Source organism: Mercenaria mercenaria, chromosome 15 (genome assembly GCF_021730395.1).
Source record: "Mercenaria mercenaria strain notata chromosome 15, MADL_Memer_1, whole genome shotgun sequence".
Classification (NCBI taxonomy): Eukaryota; Metazoa; Mollusca; class Bivalvia; order Venerida; family Veneridae; genus Mercenaria; species Mercenaria mercenaria.
This window is the reverse complement of record NC_069375.1, coordinates 22,444,303-22,464,357: the sequence shown is the minus strand read 5'-3', so window position 1 is coordinate 22,464,357 and position 20,055 is coordinate 22,444,303. Positions and strand designations below refer to the sequence as shown.

At 36.4% G+C, this 20,055-nt stretch overlaps 1 protein-coding gene across 1 annotated transcript in view; it reads right to left on the bottom strand.

Moving 5' to 3' along the window:
• Window positions 1–18,735, bottom strand: part of LOC123548240 (uncharacterized) — a 71,343-nt gene extending 52,608 nt beyond the window's left edge. The window contains exons 1-2 of the mRNA XM_045335406.2: window positions 18,625–18,735; window positions 16,685–16,769 (exon numbers count right to left, since the gene is read on the bottom strand). The gene's annotated coding sequence lies outside the window, so the exon portion shown is untranslated. The remainder of the gene's footprint in view (window positions 1–16,684; window positions 16,770–18,624) is intronic.
• Between the last annotated feature and the right edge of the window lie 1,320 nt (window positions 18,736–20,055).

Sequence of the window (20,055 nt, the reverse complement as noted above, 5' to 3'; positions counted from 1 at the left end):
CATATGACTAAGATATGTTGCAGTTACTCCCCTTACCTTGCTAGACTACATGTTATATGAATAGCCATCAATACTAATATAAACAAGAGCACTGCCTTGCGGGTGCTGACGCTCATCTGATTTTTTTTGTGTAATAGAAATATTGTCCTACCCATGATTTTCTAAGTCTAACAAGAGCTGTCCGTAAGACAGCCAAGCTTGACTATTCGAAATATTGTCCCAGAAGCAGGAAAATATTACCCAAAAAGGTTAAATATCAAAAGAGTTTTAAGTTCAAAAGGGGGCATAATTTGACCAAAATGCATATCAGTTATGGGACTTGCTGCTATCAACTAGTTTTATAACCCCGAAGGCACATGTGAAGCTTCAGTTCAATATCTGCATTAGTTTTGGAGATAGAAACTTGCATGTAAAACTTTAACCAGAATTTTCAAAGTCCAAAAGGGGGCATAATTTGCTCAAAATACATGTCAGAGTTATGGGACTTGACCCAGAGAGGTTGGTAATTGACCTAGAAAAAGAAAAAATAAGTTTCAAAGCTATATGCCTTTAATTGATGGCTGTATGTACTTGCATGCAAAAACTTAACCAAGGTGTGACGCCGACGCCGACGCCAGGGTGAGTAGAATAGCTAGACTATTCTTCGAATAGTCGAGCTAAAAAGGGCCATCATTCTTGCAAAAAGCAGGATAGAGTTATGTTTCTTGATGTTCAGTGTCCACTTATGATGGTGAAAAACTGTTGCAAGTTTTAAAGCAATAGCTTTGATAGTTTATGAGAAAAGTTGACTTAAACATAATACTCAACCAAGAAAATGATTTTCTAAGTCCAAAAGGGGCAATAATTATTGCAAAAAGCAGGATGGAGTTATGTTGCTTGCTGTACAGGGTCAGCTTATGATGGTCAACAAGTGTTGCAAGTTTCAAAGCAATAGCTTTGATAGTTTAAGAGAAAAAGTTGACCTAAACATAAAACTTAACCAAGAAATCTGATATTTTCTAAGTCCAAAAGGGGCCATAAATCTTGCAAAAAGCAGGCTGGAGTTATGTTTCTTGCTGTACAGGGTCAACTTATGATGGTGAACAAGTGTTGCAAGTTTTAAAGCAATAGCTTTGATAGTTTAGGATAAAAGCTGACCTAAACATAAAACTTAACCAAGAAAACTGATTTTCTAAGTCCAAAAGGGGCAATAAATCTTGCAAAAAGCAAGATGGAGTTATGTTTCTTGATGTACAGGGTCAGCTTATGATGGTGAACAAGTATTCCAAGTTTCAAAGCAATAGCTTTGATAGTTTAGGAGAAAAGTTGACCTAAACATAAAACTTAACCAAGAAATCTGATATTTTCTAAGTACAAAAGGGGCCATAAATCTTGCAAAAAGCAAGATGGAGTTATGTTTCTTGCTATACAGGGTCAGCTTATGATGGTGAACAAGTATTCCAAGTTTCAAAGCAATAGCTTTGATAGTTTAGGAGAAAAGCTGACCTAAACATAAAACTTAACCAGGCAACGCCAACGCCGACAACCGCTCAAATGATGACAATAACTCATCATTTTTTTTCTAAAAATCAGATGAGCTAAAAATGCTGAGATTTTCATTTTGCACACACTTTACAACGGCGCCATACCTAAGGATTAAAGTGTAAATTATACCTATAGTTTTGCTATTGTCCATTTTAGCACCTGCTATAATTTTTACAGTTGGAAATTTGGTAAACTGGACTGTTTGCCATCGTTTATCACGCGTAATTAGCACATTTATTTAGGATATTTCCATCGTGAATCTAGACTAGTAATGACCAATATTAAAATCCCAAGGTTTGGTGACAGTGACTGATTTTCGTTCACTATTTTTAACATGAAATACCCAATTCATGAAGCTCTTAACATAATCTTGAGTAAATATAAGTATACTATCGTCTAGTATTTGGTAAATGTTAATGATGATATATAAATTTTTTATCGTATCCGTGAATTAACAAACTAAAGACCATAGAAATGAAATACGGGTAATTTGTTTTTATTCATGTGCATGAAAGCCCGTGAAAGTGCCGACGTTAATCTGGCGTCATCAGCAATTCTCCTGTTTATTTCCGGTTTTCAGTAGTTTTTATTGTTTATGTCTATTCGCTATAACCGAGGGGTTTTTTATTGAATTTCGTACTTTGGGGCTAGAAAAAGTGTTCCTTATAACCCAGTGTTCCTTATAACCGAGTTCCCTATAACCGAGGATTTTTACATTGAATAAAGAAGGAATTGCATCGGGGAATTGGAAACTGTACCTTATAACCGAGTGTTCCTTATATCCGAGTTCCTTGTAAGTGAGGTTTACTGTATGCAATTTTTAACAATTCAATGGTCATAACTCCTGTGTCGTTTGAGCAATCTTGACAATTATCAAACTTGACTAAGATCTTGCGGCCATATACATGTAGCACAAGTTTCATAAAGTTTGTATGTTTGTTCTGTTGGGGTTTACATTCAAACTGACACAATATAGGTCATATGGCATCTTTCAAGCTTTGACGGTGGAGGAAGACCCCATGTGCCCCTCCGTGCATTATTTCATCACCAGCAGGTACCCGAGTAGAACCACTGACCTTCCATAAGCCAGCTGGATGGCTTCCTCACAAGAACAGTTCAAAGCCCCAAGTGAGGCTCGAACCCACATCGGTGAGGGGCAAGTGATCTGAAGTCAGATACCTTAACCACTCGGCTACGGAGGCCCCCCAGTTTCATAAAGATTGCTAATATGCAATGTATGAACAGTAAAATTAATGATGGGGGATCCTTGCGCTCTAAGATTTCCTGGAAAGTTTTCTTAAATCATAGTGAAATACATGTACATTATAACGTGTCTGAATAAGACTGCAGCATCAATTATAATGTTATCTTCTTGCATGGAGTGACAACTCCTTTGATCAAAGGGAAGAAACTCTAACAGGCTTAAACATTAATCAAATTCTAATTAAACAGTCATTAAATTGTAATCATTAGTAATGTATAAAAGACTGAGCACTGAGGAGGCTTTACATGGTTTATGATCAAATAACTGCATGTCTTTGGTTGTTTGTAAGTATCAGACATCTGGCTTTTAGTAAATTAAAATGTCATCAAGTTTTGAAAGTTCAAAAGAGTTTCACTACTTGCTGCCTAGTCCATCAAGAGAAAAAGGCCACTCAATATTTTAGCAAAAGTGTACATTTAATTGCAGCATAATATATTTTTGGAGGGGTAAAATAAAGTTGGCAGGTTTTCATTACTTTAAACTGGTACTAATTACACCAGTCTGCACTCGAAAATCTTTTCTCTACTAATACCGTGTTCAGACTACGTTTTTAATCCTACATTAACTTGGGTTTATTTTTTAAACTCGTTTGCGTCCACACTATATGTGGTGTAAAACGTGAATTTTGTAAAGGTCAAGTGGTTTCTGTAATGTAGCATTAAAACTACCTCGGGAGGTGGTTTTAATACTACATTACGTACGTCGCACGCTATTTTGCACAAATGCGTAACGTCATTTTGACGTCAGTTTGACGTACAAATTACTAATTGAGAAAATAAATAGCGAAAAATGCGTTGTGATAAATCTGCATATTCTTTAATGGTATCGTAATTTACAGTTATTGCTTTGAACACATTGTTATTGTTATTTATTTATTTTTTTATGTTTTTTATCATTAATTATTACCGCCAAATTAAATATATATGCATTTTAAACTGCAATTAATTTCATCATGTTGTACCGTGTTGATCGCAAACATAAATATCAACTTCCGGACGTTAACAAACCTAGCCAGTGATCAGGATGATTATAACCAACAAAGAGGCAGTGCTGTCGCACGAAAATATTTGAATTTTTTTTTATGCATTTAAGAATATAACAGGTCCTGTGGATTTAAAACTTTTTTTCATGCTAAATTCAGTTTTATACTCTGACTTTTGTTTAAAACAACACCAAAAATGTAATTCTAACACGACCAACAAATAACCCTACAAATAGAAGAAAATCAGACAACGGTTATTTTGCGATAATCCTGTGCTTGCAGTGACGTCATCCGATCCAGGTGCGTAGCACGGTCGTAAAACGTAGTTACCTTTTTTTTCTAACACTGTTAATACTAGTATGTCTTGTTAGAATCGAAAGAACCAATTCGCAAGTTTGATTTATCATAGGATAACCCGATTTTTTCTTTCTTATACGAAACAATATATCACTCAGTATGAACTGTGCCGTGAGAAAACCAACATAGTGCGTTTGCGACCAGCATGAATCCAGACCAGTCTGCACCTCCGCTCAGTCTGGTCGGGATCCATACTCTTCGCTTTCAAAGCCTATTTGGAATTAGAGAAACTGTTAGCGAACAGAATGGATCGTGATGCGCAGGCTGGTCTGGATTCATGCTGGTTGCAACCGCACTATATTTGTTTTTCTCGTAGCGCGGCTCATATATTCTTGTGCATAAAAAATCAAAAGACGTGTTATCTTACGTTAAACAACGATTGGGAAGTTATTATGTCATAAAGAAATTATTTAGGCCCTATAAACAGTTCTCAACCAGCTTAAGTACCGTTTAAAGAAACACCTTTTTTATTCACATCATGTGCGACAATACAAATGAAAAATATTTCGTGCTCAAAATGAAATAAAATGTTAAAAAAAGTTTAATAATCTCAGTGCTTTGGACAAACTTACATAGATCTATAAACATTGTGTGCACTATCATAATAAATTAATAAATAACGGCGTTATCGATTAAATTTTGTTTATTGTCTTTATTAAAGACCGCGTATTATAAACAGGATCGCGGGGTCGTGAGTTCGATCCTCGGGCGGGGCGTATGTTCTCCGTGACTGTTTGATAAACGACAATGTGTCTGAAATCATTAGTCCTCCACCTCTGATTCATGTGGGGAAGTTGGCAGTTACTTGCGGAGAACAGGTTTGTACTGGTACAGAATCCAGGAACACTGGTTAGGTTAACTGCCCGCCGTTACATGACTGAAATACTGTTGAAAAACGGCGTTAAACCCAAAACAAACAAACAAAATTATAAGCAGGAAAAAAACATAGTTCGGTATCTAAGTTTGATGATTTCTTTATACCTATTCAAAATACATGTAAAGCATCAAAATGTCAAATCAGCTTTTTATATTTTATATTTGTGCGGAAAACCTTGAAACTTCACATCCTAGTCACAGTTCTGCATCTAGCGTTCACGTTTCTGTTCAAGTAGCCGTTTTTTTTTCTTTTGGCGGTACCACTCCCGCCTCTCCGCAATGCTCAGACAAGGGCGGGGTGGGGGATGTGGGGGGGGGGGGGGGGGTATCACACTTCATTTGTGTAAATATCAAATAAGATAGAGTAATCATTGACAAAATTCATAACATTAGTATATCAACTACGTATAGACACTGACCGACGTAATTTCTAGTAAGACAGACAGATAAACGGACATACTGAAGGAACAATCTTTCAGGCTGACTAAATGAATGACCGAGTAATTAATTACCAACTGGTCATGAATCCGTGCATACTAATTGGCTATTCGACTGCCAAAAGACACGCGGATGGATTGAATGGTCGATTGAATGTTGCATTTCATTTTTTGTTATGTATCTTCATTTATACCTATTATTATTACCGCAGTAAATAATACACAATTTGCACATTTATTCGGGAAAAATAGAGCGAAAAAAACGAAACACTAAAAATTGGACGGCTATAGTTAAAATTCGGACACTAAGCTGTGTACGAACTTTTTCGAATTTTATATTAGCAAACGAAATACACAACAATTGAATGATATATAAAGATAAGTATGTCAAAACATACATTAATCTACGTTATATGCTTATGAAAGAAATTTAATATACAATTTAGCTGCTTCAGGTCCTTTTTGATACAGTTTCTAGTTTTTCACTCCGTTATAGACCTTATAGTCCAAGAAGACATTTATGAATATGCTTTAAGAAAACGAAAAAGAAAAAAAGGGTGTTGATAAGTATGCAGTGGAATACAAGTCAACTGAAGATAAGTACCCTCATATTGCCGCATTTCATAAAGCGATCCGCAGAATAAACACCATACTTTCGTTTTTGGGGTAATAAAAAAAAGAAATAATAATGAATGGTATCCTCTTTTTTTGTTCCCGGGATTACGCGCAAATGCGCTAAAATGGAAAAAAACTCCATTTATTAGAGATCTTTACGACTACGCTACACTGCGGAAACATATTTTTGACCGAATTACTGCTGTATAACATTTTAAAAAACCAGCAAAATGACCTACGCGAGGGAGCAGTTATTGTGTGACTATGTGAGTGAGGGACTGCGGACGAAGCAGACTTCTTTTCATTTGAAATTTATCAATTAAGACACCATGACTGTGCCTAATGATTCTTATTCTTTTTGTGTGCTCATTAGAACATAAAAGTATATTTTCCCCTCTTTGATTTATTATATTAGAAAAGTATCCAAGAGTGGCTGTTCTACTTTTGAAAGTGGTATAATTATACATACATGCATATGCGTATATGATATGATAAAATCATGTTAAATCGACTCCGAGCAAAAATGCAAAATGAAATTGTCCTAACTTAAGTGTAGATAAAAAGTATTACTTTTATTTATTTAAACTTCGTAGGCTAACTGATCGCCTTAATTTTATCACGGTATTACAATTCCTCGAATGTAATGCATTCATATAGACCTGTATATTACCACTTACAACACTGGTTTTTATGAAAAACTAAACGGGAAACAGAACATTTGATTAGTTCATAGCTGGTAGGTCTGTAGGAATATGTAATATAAATTCGTTGAGAAAGTAATTTAAAAATACTTCCATTTTCGTGGCACACCAAATAAAATGACGCTTGCCATGCAATGTTCTCTTTCTTTATAGGTCCAGTACAATTTTCTTACAGAACATTATTTTATTTTCATTTTTTGGACTGGACCTTAGATTTAAATGTAAAAGTGATTTGTTCAAATTATCATAGATGAGACGTTCATACTTTAAGTTTACTTCTAGGCACAATGTTCAGAATAGATTATTTCGAAGATACTGAAAATATAGAAGAAAGATAATAAAGATCTATAATATGCGTCACAAATTTGTAAAATGAACCAAATACTTTAAAGTTATTTAATGGAAATCGAATAATAAAATTATCAAAAACGTTGCGTTTTTATGTACAGCAAAGTGAAATTATACGACGTAACGTTATGCAATCTAATATTTGCAGCTTTATTGTAAACGATGTAATTTTTTCACATAATGATGGTTCATGAAAGTTTTATACTAACAAGATAAGTCAGATATCTTTAGAAAGTTCATACAATGCACTTTTAGCCATCTATAAAGATCAATGCCAACTTTCAATAATAACTCGCATAAAATGGGAAAACTCACTTTTGAAATGGACGTTTTGACGTAACATTTTCAGTATGTAATTTTTTTAAATATACCGTAGTCGTTTAATACTTGTTAATGATTATTGATTTAAACATGTACATACTTGTTAATGTATGCATTTTATGATAGTATAAGTTTTGGTATTTTTTCCGATAAATTATTACGGTATAATTGAATAAATACGCACCAGGATGACGAGCGTAACGCTTGTAGGAAAAGCCGTCAAGATTTTGTTAAAGCGAATAAATATGGAAATGACGTGAAATAAACGCATTGAATGATGCGCGGCAAAATTCAGTGTCGTCTGCTGGTTATTTTGTCCAGATATCTTTAAAATTGACAGATTTATCGTCAAAAAACCGACTGCCGTACTAACATCTTGTTACGCGTAACGTTACATTTTTCGTCATTTTTGTTGATGATAATTCGATTTTTTATGTATTTTACGATTATAAATACCCTAAAAATTAAACGGGGAAAATTGTAATTTAAATTTTTTAATCACTGTAGTAAAAACATACACGGACGTCAGTTACTAATAATTTAAATAGCTGCATACACATCAACATGTATCTCGAAATCGCCTATGTGTAAAATAGCGTGCGACGTACGATTAAAAAGTAATGCTACATTATTTTACAAATGTGAACGCAAATGTGGGTTATAACTGGTTTTACAATCCCAAATCCACAGATCTTACCTTTTGGAGGAAGAATACCATGTGTTTCTCTTTTGTATCAAACAATTGATGCTGTGGCTGGCAAAAGTAATTGGACTGTTGTTGAAACAAAAACATTAAATTGCGATATGGAGTCATGCTGACGCTCAAAATGGACAATAGATGGAATGAACAGAAATTCTTAGATGAACACAGAAATTTAAATATTGATGACCCCTTCTTGTTTCTGTTAGCCTCAATTCTTTGTAACCTTTTTTGCTTATTGCAAGATATTTGTTAACTTCCAACATTACATGTATATATTTAAACCACATTTCTTTGCCAAGTGTGGACGCAAACTAGATTATATTTTGATGGGTTTTGAATGTCAAATACCAATTATAGCCAATTAGTGCCTAATAAAAATAAAACCATTCTGCTAGTGTGAACACGGTATAAATGAAGTAAACACACTCAGTCCTAACATTCTGGCAGTAGCTAATTAACCTTTAGCATGCTAGATAAATTGTCGTCTGCTGGAAATGTCGTCTGCTAAAATTGTAAAGTTCATTCAATTTGCTCCAAAATTGGAAGAAATATTGTCAGAGTAGCAAACAGCTTGGAACCTGATCAGACGCCGATTTAATCGGCGTCTGATCTGGTTCCAAGCTGTTTGCAAAGGCTGTTAAATTCGCCTGCAGCAGGCTAAGGGTTAAAACACCAAGTTACTGCAAAGAAATGACACACCCATCATTAACTTAAAACTAAATTTTAGATACAAACAGGATCAGTCTGAATATTTAATTTTTTCTGCCTGAAGTATGTTAATGCTTATGCACCTGTCAATATTTTGCCTGCCCAGGGGGGCGGCGGGCTGACCCAGGGGAATCTGACATTTCAAAAATATTGTTGTCTAAATCCCCACCCTAGAGACAACCTTTTTTGTCTAAATCCCACCCTAGAGCCTTGTTGGTACATCAAATGTTTGTCTAATTCCCGCCTGTCGGGAATGGCCTTCTGTCTAAAGTCCCGTGTATGCCCGCCGCTCCCCCGGGCGGGCAAAATTTTGACAGGTGCATTATCATGCTAAACAGGATTGATTCTGCCTATGCGACCAGTGTAGATCATGTATATATTTTTGTTAAGCACCCCTTTTAACAGTTAATGTTACTGTCCAAATTTGAAAGGTGGACAAGTACATTATAGAAAATTAGCAGGGTAAGGGTTAACAAGATACAGACCAGTCTAAATATTTTGCCAAAAACAATTTAAATAACCACCAAAATGCCAAGTTTTACTGTATTACTGAAAAAACTAAAGGAAATAGCTAAAAATAAAAAAACGAAGACAGATACGAAAGTTGAAAATAAAGACATCATTTTAACAACTATCCAAACTTCTTACAAACCAGTCAACATTTTTGACAGCAACCAAATAATGAAAAATCTAACAATGACTTTATTGAAACCGAATGGTCAATTTGAACGCTTGTTTACACATATGTGATTTTATCGGGCAATTGAAATGGATCAACACAATAAAGTTTGATGTCCCCCCTTAAACTACAATACAACTTGGTCATTGAAATCAGGACAAAATCCGAGCTGCATACAAAAGTTAAATCCCTTTAGAGAAAATCTGACTAACAATTCTGAAGTTACTGATTTTATCTACCCTTCAAACTTTTAGGTTAAATAAGCCTCAAAAATCATTTTATTGCTGCAAAGTGTGCCGTCCTACAGTGTGAAAGGTACAAACAAAACATGGACTGTCAAACCAGTTATTACAGCGATACTATCAATATAATAACATTCATTATTTCAGAAAGAAAAATTCATAAATACTCCTTTAAGTACCACACAGATGAAAATTTCCTTCAACAAAATACATTAAGAGATGTTTCTGAATGATTTAAAATGCATTTCATCCAAATTATTTGTTAAAATATTATTGCAAAGGCAGTATGGACCTGTATATCTTTCAGACAGGCCATGGTGTATTTAAATGTAATATGGCCTAAAGAAAATTGGGTAAGCTAAACCAATTACTCTGGAGTTTTTTTTTCTCCAGTTTCATAACAAATTTCCAACTTTAGCAGAGTTTTAAAGGGGAACTAGAAGATGCTTTTGTAGAAAAGCGCAAGTCTCCCCCAATGCATAGTTGTATAGGCAAGAGGTCAATAGGGGATAGGAGCAAAAGTCAAAGAGACACTGATGGTTGGCTGCAATAGGGATCATCTACTCGGCATGTCCAATCATCCCACTAAGTTTCAACATTTTGGGCCTAATGGTTCTCAAGTTTTCCATGTTCAGGCCCCTGTGACCTTTGATCAAGTAACCCCAAAAACTATAGGAGTCATCTACTTTGTAAATCCTATCACCCTATGAAGATTGAAGGTTCTAGGTCAAATGGTTCTCAAGTTATTGAATGAAAATGGATTTCCATGTTCTGTCCAGTATGACCTTGACCTTAATAGAGTGACTCCAAAATCAATAGGGGTCATCTACTCTGCATGTCCAATCATCCTATGAAGTTTCAACATTCTGGGTCAAGTGGTTCTCAAATCTCAAGTTACTGATCGGAAATGCTTTTCCATGTTCAGGCCCCTGTGACCTTGACCTTTGATTGAGTGACACCAGAAACAACAGGGGTTGTCTACTCCATAAGCCCTGCACTAGTAATTGAGAGGACAGTCTGAAGGTTCTAGGTCAAATGATTCTCCAGTTATTGATCGAAAATGAAGTGTGACAGACAGACAGAAGGACGGACGGGGCAAAAACAATAATAAATGCAAATGTATACAATATGTCAATACTATATTAATTTTTATGTTTTTTAGGCCTAATAATTTTGGCTCCTTCATGCTTCTGTAAAAATTACATTCATTGCCCACTTCAAGTTGTGGACAGGCCTTGAGCAAGTACTTGCACTCGGACTTTATCACTGCCATGAATGTCGAACAAAATAGCTGAGAACAATATTTGAGCCGCGCAGTCTGGTCTGGATCCATGGTGGTCGCAAATGCACTATGTTGGTTTTCTCATGGTGCGGCTCATTTATTTTTGAAATGCAAATGTGCCAGTGTAGGATGTCAATATGATTTCACATTTTGAAATTTCCTGCTAAGATTTCAATTCTTGAATGAAATTATACAGTATGTATGTGAGATTTTGCTTTGGTTAAATCCTTAGAACCAAGAATATAAAACAAATACCCATAGTACGAAAGTGAGGTCACATAGACAAAGAAGTTCTTTTTATTTAATCAAATTTTTCAGTCAAGAGCAAACTCCTTACTTGAGTCACAACCAAGTAATATGGCGGTTTTGCCTACCCATGGGGAATCCATGACAATAAATCAGGGGTGGGAATTAAATGATAAATACTCTTCCTGATGTATCCAATTCTGCTGTCCCAAGGTTATGTCAGCTCCTGGATACCATCAGTACATTGCAACAGAATACATCAGTACATGTATGTATTGCAATCTGTTATCCTAGTTTTCTTTTAATGGTCAGATTTGCAAACTTCACATAATTATAGTCAAATAATTTTAAATAGTAAAACTTTATCTTGAGCTTTTTCATGAAAAACACTCGACTACCCACTTCAAATGATTAAAATAAACAACACCTGCTCCCGCATAAGATAAGATAAATACCTAAATTTAAACAACATCCCAATAGTGGCAAGTTATATGAATATTCATACATTGATACAAAAGTTATAGGCTAAGACAAAAAAATCTTTGACTTCTATAGGGAAACTTTGACCATTTAGATTGGGGTCTTGCACACTGCACATTCCCTAGCCCTTATCATGCTGGACACGACTGATTCTGCCTTTGCAGCCAAACAGCCTGCACATCCATGCAGTCTGATCACGATCTGCACTGTTCACTATTCAGTCAGTATCTTTTTGGTAAGCAACCCTTTTAACAGTTAATGGTACTGCCCAAATTGAAAGATGTACATGTTCATTATAGAAAAATTAAGCAGGGTAAGGGTTAGTCATGTTGAATGTTTGTGCTTAAGTTACTTGTGTCAAACTTCCAAAATCAAAGAAATTGGCCAGACAAGATTTTGTGCACAAATGGACTTATGCCTGCACACACACACACACTAGCAGACATGGGTAACATTATATAACCTCCCCCATCCCCAATTTAAATGGCAAAGCCATATAATATTATACCAAATGAGAGATCTTGCCAAGATACTACATACCTTCGGAAGAGATGTTTTACTGAGTTGGTCATATTTTGTGTCATGATTTCTAAAGTGGATCAAATTGCTTAGAAAATGTAGAGGGGCTTATTTTTTAACTCATTACTGAGCTATAAAACTTTCTTCAAAAGCGGAAATTGATTCCCAGCTGGCAACAATATCAAGGAGGCCATTTTAGCATGATTAAATAACTATTTAAGGAAACCTGTAGCAATTTGGATAGTTATACATACAATGAAAATTGCCCTGGGATATAGACAAAATCACATAAATTTCAGACTGACAAAACTACTGGACCAACCCTTAATACCTGAGAAAATTTATGTAAATTGTCCCTTCCAGCAGTACACCATGCTCCTACCAAATCTGCATTGCTAAGGTTCAATAGGTAAATGCAATGACACTACCCATACAACTTTATCCAGTCTATTTTACAAAACTGAACTTTGTACTGGGTTTACTTGAAAACCAGTCTGCAGCTTCAGCACTTGAGTTGGGTCATAACTACTATGTAATGTATAAAACTTGTGTAGTGCACCTCAGCAAGAGACTAATGTACCTTACACATCAACCACTGACAAGACAGATACTCCAAAACACAAGGTTGGTTCAAAACACAAGGTGGGGTTCGGCAACGTGTGGAAGATCAAAATCATGGCTGAGAAGTAAACTTGAGGCAACTGAACAAGCTTATGTACAATGTACAATCTGTCAGCAGAACTGATCATGGGGATATAACAGTTCTAACATGTTGGTAGAGAAGGGTTCTAAGACATTAAGAATTGACAAAGTGAAAGAACATAAGGCCAGTGCAAAGCAAAAGCAGTCAGTCTCTTATTCTCTCCTTGAAACAAACATGGAACATATGACAATAAAAATCGGTACTGAGATTGAGAAGGTTGTCTATAATGCTCTAAAAGTACCGACCAGACAACAAACCTTCATTTACATCGCTGACAGACGTGTATATCAGTGTAGTTTCTGAATCATTACAAAACCTTAGACTAGCAAAACATTCAACATTCATTAGTTGGGATTTCTGTTTTTGTGTGTGACCAGAATGGAACAGTGAAGGTCAGTCCGTATTTTTCAATCATGGTGGATGAAGTGACTGACTTAACAACAATCAAGTATGTGACCCTGTGTTTGAGGTATGTGGGAGCTAAAGGTTAGCAAAACAGCTCAGACCCTCAAGGTCATGGTATTCTAAAAGCATTGGAAAAAAAAAACATGGAATCTGTCAGGAATCTGTTACTACTTGCTGATGTCCTCCCAAATGTGGCCACTCTAAGCCTCTTCCAACATCCTGACTGTCATATTGGTAAAGTCAGTGGTCAAGTAGACAAGGTGTTAAGAAAATAAGGAAATGAAAATCATCTGACAGTTGCTGCTTAAACAAAGGAGATTTCAATTATGCAGGAGTGTGGTATCACATCCGAGCCTCCATTTTCAGATTTCAAACTTCCTACAGTCCTTTGAAAAAGATATCCTAGATCACTTCACTGACACTGTTCAATGTGTTGGACAACCTTACTGTGCTTAACTTCATCAAGAATGATGATCAATGTGCTTTCTATGGCCATCACAAGATGGAGTGCCTCTGTGATCACTATCATAATTATGGACCCTGAAATACTCTAAGTGCAGTGGCAGGAGTTTGTAGACATTGTCGAACTCGGAACTGCAAACATGCATACCTTTCCAGAGCTTATAAAGCTTTTCTACAGCCCTGAACAAAAACAGTCTAGCTGCACGTTCCCTCTGGTGGCTGACCTAAGTTTATAGCACTTGCTACAAATGCTATTATCTGTCTAATGGTAGTTGTTTAGAAAATTAAAAACAGGAGCTGCCCTGCCTGTGGATCCCAACACTTCTTTGTAAGTGCTTCTAAAAGACAATAGGCAAGAAAAGAATTATGGTTCTTAACCTTCTAACTCACCTATAAATGACAAAAAAGTATAAAGTTTCAAAGCTGTAGAGTTAAAAAAATGCGCCTAAATAAATATAACTAAGAAATACCTCTTTTTTCCAAGTTAAAAGGGGCCATATTTCTGACAAAATGACAGAGAGAGTTATGGTTCTTGACTTACTTACTAACCATGGCCTCTGTGGCCCACTGAGTGATTAAGGTCGCTGACTTCGAATCTCTTGCCCATCACAAATGAGGGTTCGAGCCTCAGTCAGGGCGTTGAATTCTTCATATGAAGAACCCATCCAGCTAACTTACGGAAGGCCGGTGGTTCTACTCAGGTACCCTCTCGTGATGAAATAATGGATTATGCACGGAGGGGCACCTGGTGTCTTCCTCCACCATGAAAGCTGGGAAGTTGCCATTTGACCTATAATTGTGTCTGTGTGATGTTAAACCCAACAAAAACAAACAAGAGGGTCATGATGACCCTGGATTACTCACCTGAGTAATATGAGCTACATGTTTCAAATGTCAAACTGATGATAAAATATTAAGAAAGTCAGTAGGTCATATTCATGGTCAATGAAATTCAGTTTTACGATTTGTGTGCAAAACTGTGTATGTCATCAAAATTTCAAGGCTGTATCTTAAAAAACAAGAAAGTAGGTCAAGGTCACAGTCAAGTGACATCATATTACTTGGGGTCATCAGGTAATTATAATTAAACAGTCTTGGAAATAGGATCAGATGATTTTTTAGGTATTTTTCCTACATAACTCACACAATAACTAAGTGACCCTAAACCCCAGGGGCATATTTTGAAAAATTTTAGTAGAGGACTACTAGACAATGCATCATACCAAATATCAAAAGCCTAGGTTTTATGGTTTCAGACAAGAAGATTTTTAAAGCTTTTTTCCTATATAAGTCTATATAAAACTTGGGACCCCCAGGGCAGGGCCTCTTTTCACCCAAGGGGTACAATTTGAACAATTTTGGTTGAGGACCATAAGACAATGCTACAAACCAAATATCAACGGTCTAAGTGTTGTGGTTTCAGACAAGAAGATTTTTAAACTTTTATATAATATATATATATACAAGTCTATGTAAAACTTGGGACCCCGGGGCGGGGCCATATTTGACCCTAGGGGGATATTTTGAATAATCTTGGTAGAGGATCACTAGATGATGCTACATACCAAATATCAAAGCCCTAGGCCATGTGGTTTTGTACAAGAAGATTTTCAAAGTTTTCCCTATATAAGTCTATATAAACCATGTGACCCCCGGGATGGGGCCATATTTGACCCTAGGGGGATAATTTGAACAATCTTGGTAGAGGACCACTAGATGATGCTACATACCAAATATCAAAGCCCTAGGCCATGTGGTTTTGTACAAGATTTTCAAAGTTTTCCCTATATAAGTCTATATAAACCATGTGACCCCCGTGGCGGGGCCATATTTGACCCTAGGGGGATAATTTGAATAATTTTGGTAGAGGACCACTAGATGATGCTACACACCAGATATCAAAGCCCTAGGCCCTGTGGTTTTGGACAAGAAGATTTTTAAAGTTTTTCCTTTCAGTTGCCATGGCAACCAGAGTTCTGCATGGAATTCAATCCTTTTAACAGTTTGAAAGGGGGCCACCCAAGGATCATTCCTGTGAAGTTTGGTGTAATTCTGCCCAGTGGTTTTCAAGAAGAAGATTTTTATAGAAATTGTTGACGGACGACGGACGACGGACGACGCACGACGGACATCAAGCGGTCACAATAGCTCACCTTGTCACTTCGTGACAGGTGAGCTAAAAATATGTACTAACCTGTTGACAATAAGTGTACAAACTTTCAAAGCTACAGCTCTTATACAGTATTCATGAAAAGTGGTCCTAAACAAAAATTTTAACCAAAAAATACAATTTTCTAAGTGCAAAAAGGGCCATAATTCTTAAAACTTACATACCAGATTTATGGTTCTTGGACTTAATACTTATCCAGTGATGATAAACAAGTTTGCAAAGTTTCAATGCTACTGCTCTTCCAGTATTTGAAAAAAGTGGACTTAAACAAAATTTTTAACCAAGAAATTCCTATTTTCTGAGTACCAAAGGGAGCATAATTCTGACAAAATGCAAGTGAGGGTTATGGTTTTATACCTACTTACTCATCTAGTGATGATTAACAAGTGTGCAAAGTTTCAGAGCTATAGCTCTTATTGTTTTTTCTTAGAAAAAGTGGATCTAAATAAAAATATGAACAGACTGACAAGTCAAAATCACAGAATGATTGATGGGAAGTGACAACTTTATTTTGTGCAAGTGATACCACCGTTAAAAGATATTAGTGGACAAGCACTGCTAAACTGTGAGTACTGCTAACTCTACTACGGGTAACAGACCAAACCAAATATCTCTTGGAGAACTAGCGAAGTAGTAACTTTCAGGTAGTTTTCAATTTACCTCAAGTCCTCTGAAATTATTTTGGAATTTTGTGCATCATCCAACAGAATCCAATCAACAGTTGGCAGTGCTCTCCAAGTTCAGTCTGAAAACAAATACCAGAAACTCATAAAGTATTACAAAGGTTGGAAAATACAATTTAGTTCTGAAGAGAGGATAGAAAATGTCTTTGAGACATATATCTAAGTTTGAAGTTATAAGATCTTTTTAACATTTACTGATGGAAATGCAATATGAGATATTGATGGGTAGGCCATAGTTTTTGTCCTTGACAATAAAATATTCTGGTTTGGTTTTGTTTTTGTTTGGTTTAACATTGCACTGACACAATAATAGGTCATATGGCCACTTTCCAGCTTTGAGTTTGACGGTGGAGGAAGACCCCAAGTGCCCCTCCATGCATTATTTCATCACAGGCAGGCACCTGGGTAAAACCACCAACCTATCCAAATCCAGCTGGCTGATCCTTCACATGAAAAATTCAACACCGCGAGTAAGGCTCAGTGAGAGGCAAGTGAGTTGAAGTCAGTGACCTTAACCGCTCGGCCATGGGGGCCCAAAAAATTATTTTGAGTAGTGCATATTTGTGTATTTCCAGAACCCCTTATCCCTGGTGCGGAGTCTCAAACTCATATGAGCTGAACCAAACCTATCAGCCAGGATATATTTTTGATTGTGACATGTTAGTCTAAATAATAGGACGCTTCGGGGCAGCATGAAAACTTTTGACTGTCACTGTCCCATCATGTCCAAACTTATTCTGCATATTTTTGTCAGGAAATCACCAAAATTGATGAAATCTGTTGGGAACATATTCTGGTATATATGTTATTATGTACCATGTTGTTTTGATTACAACTCTGATAATGAATCTATGCTGACATTAAAGCATTAAATTGCCCTACTGTCTTTTTTCGAATGTATATTTTTTGTTCTGTTTCTGCAAATTTAGTGTCATCGATGGTCTGCTCAGACTGTGTATTGAAACCGGTGTCAGGGTAGATATCACCTCACACTTCAAACTGTTCACAGATTAAAAGACTATTATTTGAAATTTTGCATTATATTCAACTCATCTGAAGTTTCTACACGTATAAGAGTGTTTAATTTATTAGAGCAAGTAAGTCTGGCCAGTATTTTATGACTTTTTTGGATTTTTGAATGTCTTCATTTTCGTAACAGAGGGATGGCAACTACATCAGATCATACGAGTCAGGCTAGTGACATGTATACTGGAAATATCTTAAATTAAGTACCAAGGTGTAATTTGAATTTTGAAAATTTATGTAAATCTGGTCCCTGCCTCGGCTCAAACCCTGCACCTCATGATCAGTTTGGCCTGGAAATAGTCCAAATAATAGGACGTTTCGGGACAGCGTGATAACTTTTGACTGTCGCCGTCTCCATCACGACTTAGAGGGATGACAACTATAAAATATCAGATCATAAAGTAAGTCATCCCTATGTGCCAAATGAGTAAGGATAGTCATCCCGATAAGCCAAATGAGTAAGGGTAGCCTGGAAACTGATTTACATATTCCATGCTAATTGCATGTATTTTGGAGCATTTTGGCGGTCTGACAGTGAAATCTCAAGGCAGCTACTGGAGACTGGAGAAGAAATTGGAGCCTGTCTCCCTGTAGACCTGTCATACTGGAGATCTGGAAACAAAAGTAATTGCCAGCAACAGCTTTATAACAAAACTGATACACGATTAATTCACGATTGCACACATTTTGTTACTTTATTTCAATACGAGTTTCGTCAAAGTATTTAAGTGGTTATGCGGCAGGTGTTTTCGTAGTGTACACGTTTTTTCAGTTTTGACAGCTCGCGCTCACTCAAGCGTGACCTAGTAACACACGTCGGCCACGAGTTCCTTTGTTTATCGATCAATTTACACAAAGCTAAATATCAATAACAAATACATATGCACCTACCTTATAATTCCTCATTCATAACTTTACTTGTACAAATGTTATATTTACGTATGCAATGGCAAAATCATTTAATTTCATTAATTGAATATCCGTTGTAAACAATTGTTAAACAGCGCGCGCCTGTGACGTCACTAGAGCGTCCTCTGGCGGGATGCTTGTAAACACCTGTTACTTTGAACAGATAACTCAGGTGTATGGTTTTTCAAATTAGTAGATATATCATGTCAATGAATCGGCATTATTTTGCTTAAATTATCATAAATCATATATATGACAAGTGTATTTGAAATCAAAACAGATATTAACGAATACGGAATATGTCTCCTGATTAAAAGCCAAAGGGAAATTAATCGAATATTTTTACTTAATTCAGATATATCATGATTACTTCCCTTGCTTCACGTCTCTATCTACATGTACATCTACTGTGTACTGCCCAACAATCAACTGAGAGGCGCTACTGCTAAAAGATGAGCAAGCTCATTAGGTGCAAAGTTAAAAAGAACTACAATTACTAAGATAGAAACATAGATATAGATTAGAAGGTTACTGGTACTGATGATAAACAGTACAGTTGCCCAGCCTCTCAGTGAATAGAATCAAACTGGGGCTGGACTGTATATGTAGGGGGAGACCATTCCAGAACAAATTGTTCTTGGAAAAAAGAAGTTAGAATGGTATTGCGTGTGAGATTGTGGGATCAAGTAGTTCAGGTTCCTTGTAGGTGTGAGGTGGTTATAGTCAACTGCAACTGGAACAACTGATATGTATTAGACCTTCCTGACTGCAATAAGACTGTACCTTATTTTAAAAAAATATAATAAGGGAATTTTAATGCGGCATTGTTCAAGGGATTGCCAGTTGAGATCATCAAGCATTTGGGTGACACTGCTTGTTTGACCATAGTTGTTACGTAGGTATCGAGCTGCAGATCATTGTACTCTTTCAATTTTGGATATGGGCCTATAGTTACTAGCCTTGGATTTTGGACCTTTCTTGTAAACTGGTGCAACGATTGCTCTCTTCCCGTCTTTTGGGACTTGACCTGTTTCAAGAGATAGTTGGAATATCTTTGTAATGATTGGGGCTATCTCTTGGTGAAGCTCCTTAAGTAATATTGGGGAAATTTCATCAGGACCAGAGACTTTATTTGGATTTAGCCCCATTAGTAACTTGTCCACGCCCTCAACAGTTATGAGGATCGTTGGCATCTCTGGTGCTGATTTATAGGGCTTGTTGCTTTTTTGCCGAGTTGTTTCAGGCTTAGGGGTTGGGGCTTTGAAAAGACAGACTCAAACTGTTTATTGAGGATATTTGCCTTTGTGACCGGATCGGTATGAGTTAGACCCTCATACTTTAAGGGGGCTACGGAAGGTTTCAGCTGGCTTAGGGAAGGTTGGTGGTTGTACCCAGATGCCCGCTCGTGATGAA